The sequence below is a fragment of the Varanus komodoensis genome, unplaced genomic scaffold, assembly GCF_004798865.1.
Source record: "Varanus komodoensis strain SLA01 unplaced genomic scaffold, ASM479886v1 scaffold1, whole genome shotgun sequence".
NCBI classification, from domain to species: Eukaryota; Metazoa; Chordata; class Lepidosauria; order Squamata; family Varanidae; genus Varanus; species Varanus komodoensis.
The window spans coordinates 15,766,936-15,778,971 of record NW_025335268.1 but is presented as its reverse complement, the minus strand read 5'-3'; the positions used below and the strand labels follow the sequence as shown (position 1 = coordinate 15,778,971).

Sequence of the window (12,036 nt, the reverse complement as noted above, 5' to 3'; positions counted from 1 at the left end):
AGGCTCTCAACTATCATGCAGCTATACCTGGAGGAGGAGAACAGGCGGTTGGCCAGCTCCATCTTCTTCCCATCCTAGTACTTAACTGAAAGTGCCTTAAAAAGTAGTGCTTTATGTGGAATCTGGTTAAATGGAAGCCATGTAGCTGCAAGAGAGAACTGGAAAGGGTTCAGTTATTAGGAATTGCAATATGGATTCCTTAGGTAGGTTTCATTGGTTCTATGAATATATTTTATATATGCTACACATTGAAGGTATGTCTGCAGTATAACTGCACACTAGCCTCTCTCTGTATTGACCTGGTTCATAAAATGCAAGAACCCGTTGTGTCAGATGGGCTAACCGCAGCAGATTGTTGTGTTGTCCAACTCAGATTGCTTCTCACACAGTGGCTTGATGTTGAGTAACAAAGCACACTGACAACCCATGACTTCCTAGGGGATTTTCCTCAGGGTGGCTTAGCATGGCATGCAAATGTGGCCCCTGTGTTGTCTTTGCTGCCCACCAGCCCCCAAAGAGGCGTGGGCTTGGAAGGATTCTTTAATCCAGAAGTCTCTGTTGCTTTACAAAAATGTGTAATTAAGAGTTCCTTTGGGAAGAAAAGCTGAAGCAATTTGCAATCAGTTTAAGGAAGCATAAGCTGCAATATATAATTATCGTTTTTCAGGGTTCTAGCGATGGCTTCCTCCAAGATAACCTGCTATGAGAACATGTCCTTCAGATGTTTTGGACTGCAGATCACAGCATTCTTGCCCATTGGCAAGACTGGCTTGGGCTGAGAAGAGGAGAATTTGAAAGCAGCATTGTGGAACACTGTGCTGGGGCTCAGATAGCCCTTTCACATACACCTCTCCCAGGTTTCCATGTATTTTTCCCAGTTACAATGTCAACATGCTGTGACTTCTACAGGTCACTTTGCATGTACTTCAGTCAGCATTGGGCAGCTTGGGAGGAATTTTGTTGCCTTGAGTAAAACTTCTAAACATTTTTGGTATTGCTGCATACTTCACGGTCTTAAAGGGAACAAGTGAGACCTGCAGCAGTGTTGCAGTGCAGTCATACCACCTAGCAGAAGTACATTCATAGCTCTCTCTGGTAAGCCAGCCAGTTCCTCCTTTACAATACTGTTCCATTCTCTCCTCTGTCAGTTTCTTTTCCAACATGCTGAATGTGCTCAGTGCTCTGGGCATTGTTGTATATTTCCACCTAGGGTTTACCTGGGCAGGTTGATACCAAACTCTTGGCTTTTCAGTGGTTTGGGGACTTTCAGCACTCAACCATCTGAGTTCATGAGTAGATAAATCTTTCCCAACCTGGTGTTCTCCAGAGTGCAACTCTCAGAATTCCTGACCATTGGCCATATTGCAAATTATGGTATGTGTATTGTTTGCCTCTCCCACAGCTACAACTACTTGAAAAGTAAACAAGGACAGTTAATTTAGTAGAGCAACCTTGACACTGTTGACTGGGATTGATGGGTGTTGCAATCCAACACATCTGGACACCAGGTTAAGGAAGGTTGACATGGAGAGAAGAAAGGAGCTTTCACACTGTGAGAATTCCACCTAGTATTTGTCAGAGTAAGGTAATCCCAGTACCTGGATGGTTGATTTCAGCAGCATAACACTGATCTTTCCAAGGCTAAATTTTTGTGACTCCCACATCTCACAGCTGACAAGGAAAGAGAATGACTGATATTGCTGTTTATTCAGTCAGGTGGCTGTTTGATACACCTGCTTCCACAATAGTTTTTCCCTGCTGCTTGTCACATTCAAACTGAGCACACCATCTGTGACGCATTGGCATGGAACCTGGTGAGAGTAATATGTGCATCCTACTGTGTCACCAGACATGTAGTTGGTGTCACCTTTGTGTCTTGATCTTGCTTTTCCAGCCACCTCACAGAGAATAGATGTAGAAAAAGTGCCTGCATCCAGGCAAAATACAGAGCTAGTATCTGAGACAAACTATGCAGATAGAGTGCCTCTCATTCCCTTTAGAAATTAACTGGTGAAATCAAAGGAAATCTTGTGAGACTGAAGCATCACTTTAAGATAGGAACAAAAGAATGGTCTGTCCTGTGACAGAAGCAACCTTTTTGGGCCTTGGCCATGTTTGACCCAAACTGAAAAACTGCCCTAGGCACTATCACAAAAAAGGTGCTCTTGGAGGTAATACAAAGGACAAGCAAGCTGCCAGAATGAATTAGTACAAGACGGGGGTGGGGTCTGAGCCCCACTGCAGTAAACAACTCCTTTGAATCCACAGATTCCAACACTTACAAGAATCTATTTCACAGCAACCCCAGCTGCCAGTAAGAACATGTGTTCGTTTTTCTAATAAATGGGAGGGATAGTGTACCTTGGTGAATGCCAAGATGTCCGGCAGCATGTTGGTGCCCATGAACACCATCTTGCCTACTCCAGGTTTATCTAGTTGATCATCCTGTTACACAGAACCCAAAAGGGTACAGCCCACAAGAAGATCACCCAGGCAAAAGTCGTCTGCTCTTCACCAATATTTATAAATATGTACCTGAAGGTGTCGACTGCTTTGCATCAATCAGTGCTTGATACCGCTTGGAAAAGAAAATTGGGACAACACGCCTTGAATGAAGCAAGGGTTTCTTGAAGTGAATTCACAGCAAACCCTTTTATAGTGATGGGACCTGACATACTGAAGTGCTTGTTGAGGAAGCAGCCAAACCAGTCACATGGAACAATGAAAGTCTCAGACAGATCCAGTTTACAAGAGTGACCAGGTATCACTCTTATCCATATCATTTCTAAGAGCTGCCTTATATTTTAGATTGTCAAGCCAAGGGTCTGTATAGACCAGTAATTCCCCCCCTGGCACTTCTTCACATGTTTTTGGATACATGCATTGTCACCTGACTGGGGATGATGAGAGCTGTAATCCAGCACATCCTTCACATTCTTTGCCACCTAATCTAATACAGGTATTATCCTAGTATGGGGTTCTTTTATGACCCAGCACAGCTGCCATTGCTTTTTATGTGAGATGGGCTGGTGGATAAAAGAGAACTAATGGAGATGTAACTCAGCCATAAAATGTCCCCTTTTCTCAGTGGCACACTGAACACACTGTGTTTCTAACTTCTGATTTACAAACGTGAACAGCATTGATAGCCTTAGATGGCCCTTTCCTCTGGATGATACTCTGTGTTTTACAGTGGAGTTAGTTCCCCATGTTGCAATGACAGCTCATGAGACAGCTCTCCCACACCTATCTCGATGCCTGGAAGAGCTCCCATCTCTTTCAAGGCCTCCTTCTCTGTCTCAAGTTATCATTATTGCTATTGTTAATAATAATTATATTTCTTTACCACCCATAGATGAAGCTCTTTGGGAAGTTGAGCAATTGCATTCCTCACTTCCAGCCTTGTTTTACTGGCTCTTCTACCACCTTCGAACTCAGTCCTACTCCACCCTACTTCTCTTTCCTTCCATGGCCTTCTCGGCATCCCTGAATGGTTGTCTGCAGTAGATGATGTGAGTTCTGAGTGAGAACAGCACTATTTCCATATGTAACATTTAGCCTTCCCCAATACAGTACCTTCCACATGACTTGGATTTCAGCTTCCATCAACTGCAGTCATTATGTCCAGTGGTCAGAAATTGTGGGAGTTAAAGTCCAAAACATCTATAGGGCACCTGCCTGCTACAGGGTAGTATTCCATTTACTGGGAAGCTAGGGTACTGAATGCCCACATTTTTCTTGGAAAAACTGTCTTTTCAGACAATCCCTCCTTTTCACTGGGATGGTGGATAAATGCATGTATAGTAGTTATGACACTGTTCCAATATCTGTTGTGGCTAGCCAGTCTTTACTTCTGTCTTATCCAGCTGCTAGCTGCTGCGACTACAAGAAGGTCTGTATCAGGGTCCACTGTAGATCCAGGGAGACAGCAGCTCTCAGTCCAGTGGAGTTAGAGCACAAGTAGCATAAACTAGGGCAGGCACAGGCCAAATTCCAAAAGCAGCAGCTAAAGAGCAGAACAATCAGAAACTGGTTGCTTACTTCCAGATGGCAGGATGCACTTGCAGAGAAACAAGCTCGAACTAAAACCTTTAGAGCTTGTCTTCTTAGAGTATGTTGCTGCTAGATTGATCTTGGGGGGGGGGGGGTCATCTGAGTTCTTCCTTAGTGATAAGACTTGTTTTGCAGCCTAGGTGGCCTCTTTGGGAAACCCAGCCATGCCTGCATACGTTTGAGTCAACATGTGACCCTTGTGGTGTGGGAGATAAGGCCTTTGTTCAGCATGTACACTGTCCGGCCTGGAACTTGCATTTGCTGGGTGTGCTCTCCTCTTACAGAAGCTGTGAAGGGTTGCTCCCTGGTTTTGGTTCCCTTTGGGTGAGAGCTCACTGGAGGCATGCGTCAATTTTGTAATATTTACAAATGTGCAGAGAGAACTTGAGGTGAGGTGGAAAGCAAACAGTGCTGTACTGTGTGTGCTTTGCTACTTCACATCAGCGCCCAGAGGGAGGGTCCTGTACTCCAAGACGCCTTTAGTCAGTTCACTGTTCTCTAATAAGCTCTTTGTCCTTTCCATATTCCCAAATTGCATTTATTTCTTACATATGCAGTTGCCCCAGTCTTTCTCAATCTGGTGCCCTCCAGACATGTTGGGCTACCATTACATACAATAGGAGCTGTGGTCTAACACATCTGGACCCATCATGTTGGAGAAAGCTGATCTATTCCATACCAATTTGCAGAGAGACCACTTATATAAAGCCCTTTTTTCAAGCTTTGCTGGCTCTCATTCCAGTATATAAGATAAATTATTATTATTATTATTATTATTATTATTATTATTATTATTATTAGAACATTTCTATGCCGCCCCTTGCCAAAGCCTCAGGGTGGCTTACAACACAATAAAATACAATACAATACAAAAATAACAATATAAAATTAAAATTAATAATATAAAATAAAAAATATAAACGATATAAAAGAAGTTATAAAAGAAAAGTTATAAAAGAAAAGAAATTCCCTACCAGACCATTATTTCACATTAAGGAAACATCTGCCAACAATTCAGGAATAATTAACCCATAGTCTGTGCAACAAAGGAATGATCAAACTAGAAGCTGTAATGTCTTTATCTCCAAAGCTATCTCTTTCTAGTTCCTTTCTACCTCTGATCAGTTGCTTCAGCATATCCTGCTTTAGGATTACTGTAAACTGAAATTTTATCTGGTCTGCCACTGGTGATAGTATCTAGCCAGTGGCTCTGTGCCAATTCTGACATCTTTTGGGGGGCCTCTCTTTTATATAAACAACAGGGGGCAACAACTTGAATGTCAGTGTAGAAACAAATACAATGCAAAGGGCTGAAAGAGAGTCAAGATATTTCTGTCTCGGAAATGCGGGGTGGACTGCAGAGCCAATCATCATTTAGACTGTGTGTATAAATTGTTCTTCCATGGTGTTCTCACCTCTATTGTTGAAAGAAACTTTTGTGAAGACTGAAGAATCCAGTGCACTAAATCTTTCCAGCATCTAAACAAGGACAACACTTCTTTTGTGGTGCCTCTTCTATGCCAGAGATTTATTAGGGCTCAGCTAGCAGGCCTTTTTTTCTGTCATCCTAAAACATAAACATTCAGGCATGTTCTTGCAGTATGTACTATTGTGACCTTGGGAAGAACTGGAAGGCAGCCTGCTCTGAGGAAAGTTTGGCAAATTCTGATGCTCCAGATAATTGACTGAAGCCTGCACTGGTCTGTCTTTGATGTTTTTGAGGGTTTGAGCCTGGCTGGTACCCTCTCAATCATCCCATAGTGCAAGACATGGAACAATGGGCTCAAGGTACAGGAAGCCAGGTTCCAGCTGAACATCAGGAAGAACTTCTTGACAGTTAGAGCAGTATGACAACAGAACCAGTTACCTAAGGAGTTTGTAGGCTCTTGTACACTAGAGGTATTCAAGATTCAAATGGACAGCCACCTGGGAGGGATGGTTTAACTCAGTGTTCTGTACTGAGCAGGAATTAGACCCAATGGCCTTCTGGCCCTTCCAGCTCTAGTATTCTATGATTCTGTGTTGATGTATTATTATTAGCTTTTTTAAAGCATCCTCTGTAGCATGGGGCATGGCTCACATGCTTGAGTCATTGCAAGGTGTTTGTTGTGAATCAAGATGGACAGAAGGTAGATCTATGGGTGTTTTGAACTTAAACTCCCAATATTGCTGCCAATTGGCCATGTTGACAGTTGCTTAAAAATCCAAAACATCTGGAGATTTGCCTAACCTTTGCATTGGTTGATCCCTGGGAGTATGGTAAATGGCTTGACCTGAAATAGTCAATAGTTTAGAAGGCCTTTTAGACTCTTCTAACCCTGGACTGGGGAGCAAGAAAGCTTTGACAAAGCGGTTGCTTCTTAGCCCAGATTCCATCGGTATCATGGATAGTTTCTGGTATGCTTTATCCTTTCACCAATCCTTTCCCATTCAACTAGTGTTGATTGATTATGTTGCAAAGAACCAGTCAGGGTGCCTGTCAGATTTTTGGCAGCTGTCTCAAATCTCCTTCTGGGGCTTTATCTGGCTCTAGTCATTTTTTTCTATTTCATAATTGATATTCATCCATGGATGAACCTTAACTGCAGATTAGAATGAATGCAGCTGAAGAAGCTAACACTTTGCTTTTTGGATTAATTCCATTTTTTCTTAAGGGTTGACTTCTTAAGGTTTAGTTTAATGCAGTGTGAATGAATGACTGGGAAGCTTGGCCTGAAATAGACCCTATATTTTAATTCTCTGTGTGCCATGAACTGGGTGGAGTGAAAGCCATACATCCCAGTTTTTATGTTGGTCGATGTTTCTTTGAGGATAATTATTGACCAAACAGTCATTCTTCTATGTTTGTAAAATCATGGGCATAATAAATCTGCCATCCAGTTTTGTTAAAATCTTTAAAAGTGATTTTTAGCACACTGAATGTTTTGTCCTGGGTTGAGGCTTCAGCTGCCTTCCCTCTAAATTGGAACCAGCTGCAAAGTTGCAAGTGGCCACCAGGCTGAATAGGAGAAGGCCAAATGTCTCCTAAATTTAGCTGAAAGGGAGCAGATGGGAAGCAAAAATAGCTGTGTGAGAAATTATGCCTTTATGAAGATAGAAAAGGGTGCTGTGAAGCATAGAAAACTGCCTTGTACTCACTGAGTTCTCATATAATGCTAATTCATGAAATGGGATTTTGAATTTCCGGTTGTCATGATATGCAAACCCAGTTGCTGTAGCAGATTGGTTGATTAACTGTGAACAATCCAGAAAGAGAACACATGGTTTGTTGTTGGGTTGTGAACTCTTGTTATCTAGACCATGGGTTGGCATTATGTGCACATCCAAAACCATGGGTGGTTCATTGGTTGTTTCATCAGGCTCAGTGACAAGAGTCCTGCAAAAATATCGACCACTCTTCATGTCAGTACTACACCACTACAACGTTTTGGAAACAGAAAAGAAGCAGGTAAAGGAAAGGGGAAACATAATGCAGGGAATGAGGAAACAGATGAACGTTTTCTTGTCTGCAAAGCGAACACTGAGTAGGAAAGCCAACTATGAATCCAATCATGGAATAGTATTCTGTAAAGACCAGGTCACTGGGTCAGACAATCAATCCACCTAGCGCAGGATTCTTGGCACTAATTCGCAGCAGTTGTCCAATGGTTTGGCCAGGAATTTTTGCCCTTCCTGGAGCAGCTGGAGGCAGAACCTGGGGCCTTCTGCATAAATTATGGGTGCTGTTACCAAGCCACAGTCCCTGTGTGAGGCAGACACCAGCCAGCAGAGTCTCTTCATATCAGATGTCCTGAACTGTTTTTGTGCCAGATTGAATTCCAGCTCAGGTTATCACCATCAACCAGCAATTTGTTATAAAATGAATTGATTTCTGCACTGTGCCTGAAATTCAGTCCCAAGGGGCATTGCCTCCTACTTACATCACCTCCCTCTTCGTCATTCATCAACACATAGAGGTGGATGGCTGGAGCAGTTGCCGCTCTTTTCTGAGACTATGGTAGTTGCATACCAGGACAGTGGAAACCATGATCCTGGATACAGACAGCACAACAGACCAGCAGTGGTAGAGAATTACAATGGTTTTCTGTGTTCTCTGAACACAGCCAGTGTCAACAAAAAGCTAATTTGCCTTGGAAAAGTAATCTGTATAGTTTATGTATAATGGCTCTATTCTCATTTTCAAATGAGCCCTATTCTCATTTTCTCACTTGTCTTAATGCCATGATGCAACCACAAAACATTATAGAAAATGACATAAATTCAAGGAACTGCTGTTTTTTCACATGGCCACTTGAGTCTTTAGTATTTAAGTTTTGCCTTCATCAAAACAATACCTGTTTTTTGTATGCTCACTTGCTTGCTTGTTTAGTTTCTGTCTGGCCCAAAGCTCTTTGCCTATCACTATCATCTACAATTAAATCTGTCTGGATTATAAGACATTACCAAGGTGTCTTTGAATTATATGCAAATTTAGTCCTACAAATATGAAAAATGTGAAGAAGAGCATAAACTGTGGGTATGCATTTTCTCCCATAGGCTGAAGCATGGAAATGTGAATGGGGGAGATTTGTACATTTGTACAAATGTACCTATCTGGAATTGGGCTCTTTTCAGTGTTCAGGAAATTAAGAAAAATCCGATTCCACCAGTTAGCAGAAGATGCAATGGAAGATGCCTGACAATCTGAGAATGGGTTTAGCAAATTCCATACATGCAGTATACACAGCTTTATGTAAGTCTCTGAGTGCTCTGTTGCTTGCACTACACTGATATGGAGAATAGCTTAAGACAACCTTCCCCTGTGATCCAGTTCATCAAGACCTTCCTGTGAGTCAAAAAGCATTGCTTGCTTCATGGAGGGAGCCAGAGGAAGAGGTTCTGTGAACTAGCAGCACCTCTGCAACCTGGGCCCTAATCAGATTCTTGGCTCTCCCCTTGGTACAAAGGGGCCTTGCTTGTTTTTGTTCTTTGAAGCTGCTAACAACCATCAGAGCCTGAGACTGACCCTGGGAAAATGCCCTCAGCCTCTCCTTACTCAGCCTTGCTTCTTCCATTTGTAAATGAATTCCCTGCTCTGGAGAGGGGAATGTTACAGCCACACCAGTCTTTGCAATGCAAGGAGGTCCTAATAGAGAGAGATTAAGGTGGAAAATGTCAGGAAAAGTAAGCCAAAAGAAACTGAAGTTGTCCAAATAGTTCTAGGGGAAGTCATGTGACTTTTTTTTTTTTTTTTTGGCATTCTCTGCCCCATAACAGAATTCATTTTGTTCACCATCTTTTCCTCTGCTTCATCCCATCTTTTCCTCTTGCAGCATGATAGGAAGCGGTGGGGAGGGAAGGAAAAGCAAACAGATTGGAAAATGCTGGAGAGGGGAAAGAAAGCAAGGCAAGGTCTGACTGTCACCTATGGAAAGTTTTGAGAGTTTTTGCACGTGGCTTTTAAAAGTTTGGCTATGTTATAATAGTTCTTTTTTCTGTACCTAGACAATCACTAAGAAGTTGCATCCATATGTATGATACTGTTTCAGCCACCTTTTGCTTTTGCTTCTTGCTTGTTCTTAGCAATTTTGAGTTTTTCTTTTGTCATCTGTCTAAGCCTTCTCTTTGTTTTTACTACAAGATTTGCCTTTTGGCATTCTCCCCTAACAACATTTCTGGTTTCAGTCCACAGTTCTTCATGTTTTATTTTATTTATTTATTAAAACATTTTTATGCCGCCCCATTCGCCAAAGCCTCATGGTCAACTGAGTTATTTAACGCAAATCTGTTCTTTATGTGGACTTTAAATTCCTCAAGAGTTTAAATTTTATTTTGGCACTTTGTTTCTGATAATTATCTTTTCACCTTTCATCTGATTTGTTCATACTAAGAGTTCATGGTCACTACCACAGTCTGTTCCTGGTCTTGCTTTGACAGCGAGAATACAGCTTCTCCATCGCTTACACCTACTTACATGGTCTTTTTGATTTCTCTATTGGTTATTTGGTGATGATTATGTGTACAATCATCTGGTTGGTTGCCTGAAGTATATATTTGTAATAAAAATGTTAGTTTCACAGAATTCTGTACAGGCAGTTCCCAGGTTACAAACAAGTTCTGTTCTTGAGAAAATAGAAATTCGTCTTTACGTTGAATTTGTATGTAAGTTGGATCGCATGTAGTCGGCCTGCCACATTCATGGAGTGGGGGCACAGAACCTCCATGAAAGTGGAAAAACTGCAAATATTTCTAGCTACTCCTCTCCGCCCAAACTCACCCTTGCCTTCACTTTGCAGCAAGGAAATGCCAGAGATGAGTGGTGCAGGAAGGAATGCTTTGGAGGCTCTTCCACGCTTGCATACAAGTTTTTGATTTCTTCCTCTTGGCTTCTACTGTTGGAACATAGACATGAGTGGTGGTTGTGTTTATAAGCTTTCTGAGGATTCTGATGGATGTTCTTTGGTCATGCATTGGATTACTGCCTGTGCTGCCCTTGCTTCAATACTTGAGCCATTCCATTTCTTTGGAGTTTGTCATTTCCAGAGTAAAACAGTTTGTATTTGTCTAACTGAAAATGTCTCATTCCTGTCCACTTTAGTTCACTTACACCAAATACTGTGATGTTTCATTGGCCTATGCCTTGCTTTACAGTTTCCATTTTGCCTTGCAAAGTTCACACTTACGTTCCATGTGCCAATTATATGTATTGAGCAACATCAGATTTCCCTTTTTCCTCTGTGCATGTCAACCACGTAGATCGAATGGATTATCAGGAAGTTTAGCAAGAGGATGAAAATAAAGTTCCTTTAGAAAATATTACCACAGTGACAATTTTTAGCCATTTGGAGAAAATGATTAGTTAAAATTATCTCTGTTGAGGTCATCTTTCTAGCTCAAACATACTGATTGCAACATGCCGTATTACCCTTCCCACAATTCTTGAAAATATAATTTTATTGTAGTTCCTTCTGTCTTGGAGAAAAGTAGTAGTTTGGAATCACATATCACTGCTGCATATAATGTTTTTACTTTGCAAGAAATAAAGGGCCCCTCCATCTATCTGTAAATGAAAAAGGGTATTCGATGCATTTGAATTTCAGGCGTAGGCTTCAACTAAATCCCTGGCAGGGTGTGCTTAGATTAAATTATCTCCAAGGAAAGCAGTATCTGTGTTCTGCAAGATCAAAACTTCTTGTTTTAGCAAAATATTTTTGTAGTATTTTGAATAGTTTGGCAAGAACTGGGGTAATACAGGCCAAGGAAGGACTATAGGTTAGAGGTGCTTGGTGAAATGGAATTAGGAGGAGCCACAACTACATCTGTTTCTCATTTTTATCACATTTTTATAGCTCAGTGCTACACATTATTTAGTGGTCATTCACTAATTTCAGTGAAATTCATAACTAGATTAGATAAATTTAAGATTGCAGCCTTAATTTACAAAATGCTTTGCAACCTTCATGTATACTTAATTCCCATTTTGCATAGAGGTTGAGACAGGGTGAATTGAGAAAGGCTGTGTTTGAGTTTATGGGGTGTTTGAGATACGAGTTAAATGACCCAAAGTTCAGATCTGTATGCAAGCTCTTACCTCTGCAGTCATAAAACAAGGACCTTAAGTATTGCACTAGAAGCTTTGCTCTAAGCAGTTTCTAGTTCTGAGCTGTCAACAGACATGAATTGTTTGTTTTCACATTTTTTCTTGGCAAATAAGGACAAGAAACTTGTATTAAAAGCCGATGTTCTAACCAAGAGACGGTAGTGTGGATGTCATGAAAATAATAGAGAAATGAAGCATCTCTGGGTTATCTGTGGCAGTAAAAGTGGATAGGCATGCACATTTGCATTGCATTTCCAACAATACACAGTTTATTAACTATGGGTCGTTGGTGACATAGGGACTGAGCCATTAATAACTTTCCAACTGATAACATTTTGGTGGTGCTGCAAATGGAAAGCATGTGGAAAGTTCCAGGTTCAGTCTGTGGCTGTTCAGTTAAAAAA

General features: G+C 41.3%; 1 protein-coding gene across 5 annotated transcripts in view; it reads left to right on the top strand.

The window, feature by feature from the left end:
• The window catches only part of SLC29A1 (solute carrier family 29 member 1 (Augustine blood group)), an 81,579-nt gene that overhangs the window by 36,022 nt on the left and 33,521 nt on the right, over positions 1-12,036 (top strand). The window contains exon 1 of one of the 5 annotated variants that reach the window (XM_044445504.1): positions 3,364-3,512. The exons of the other annotated variants lie outside the window; for them this stretch is intronic. The gene's annotated coding sequence lies outside the window, so the exon portion shown is untranslated. Of the gene's footprint in view, positions 1-3,363; positions 3,513-12,036 lie in introns of those variants that run through there. 5 annotated transcript variants of the gene reach the window in all.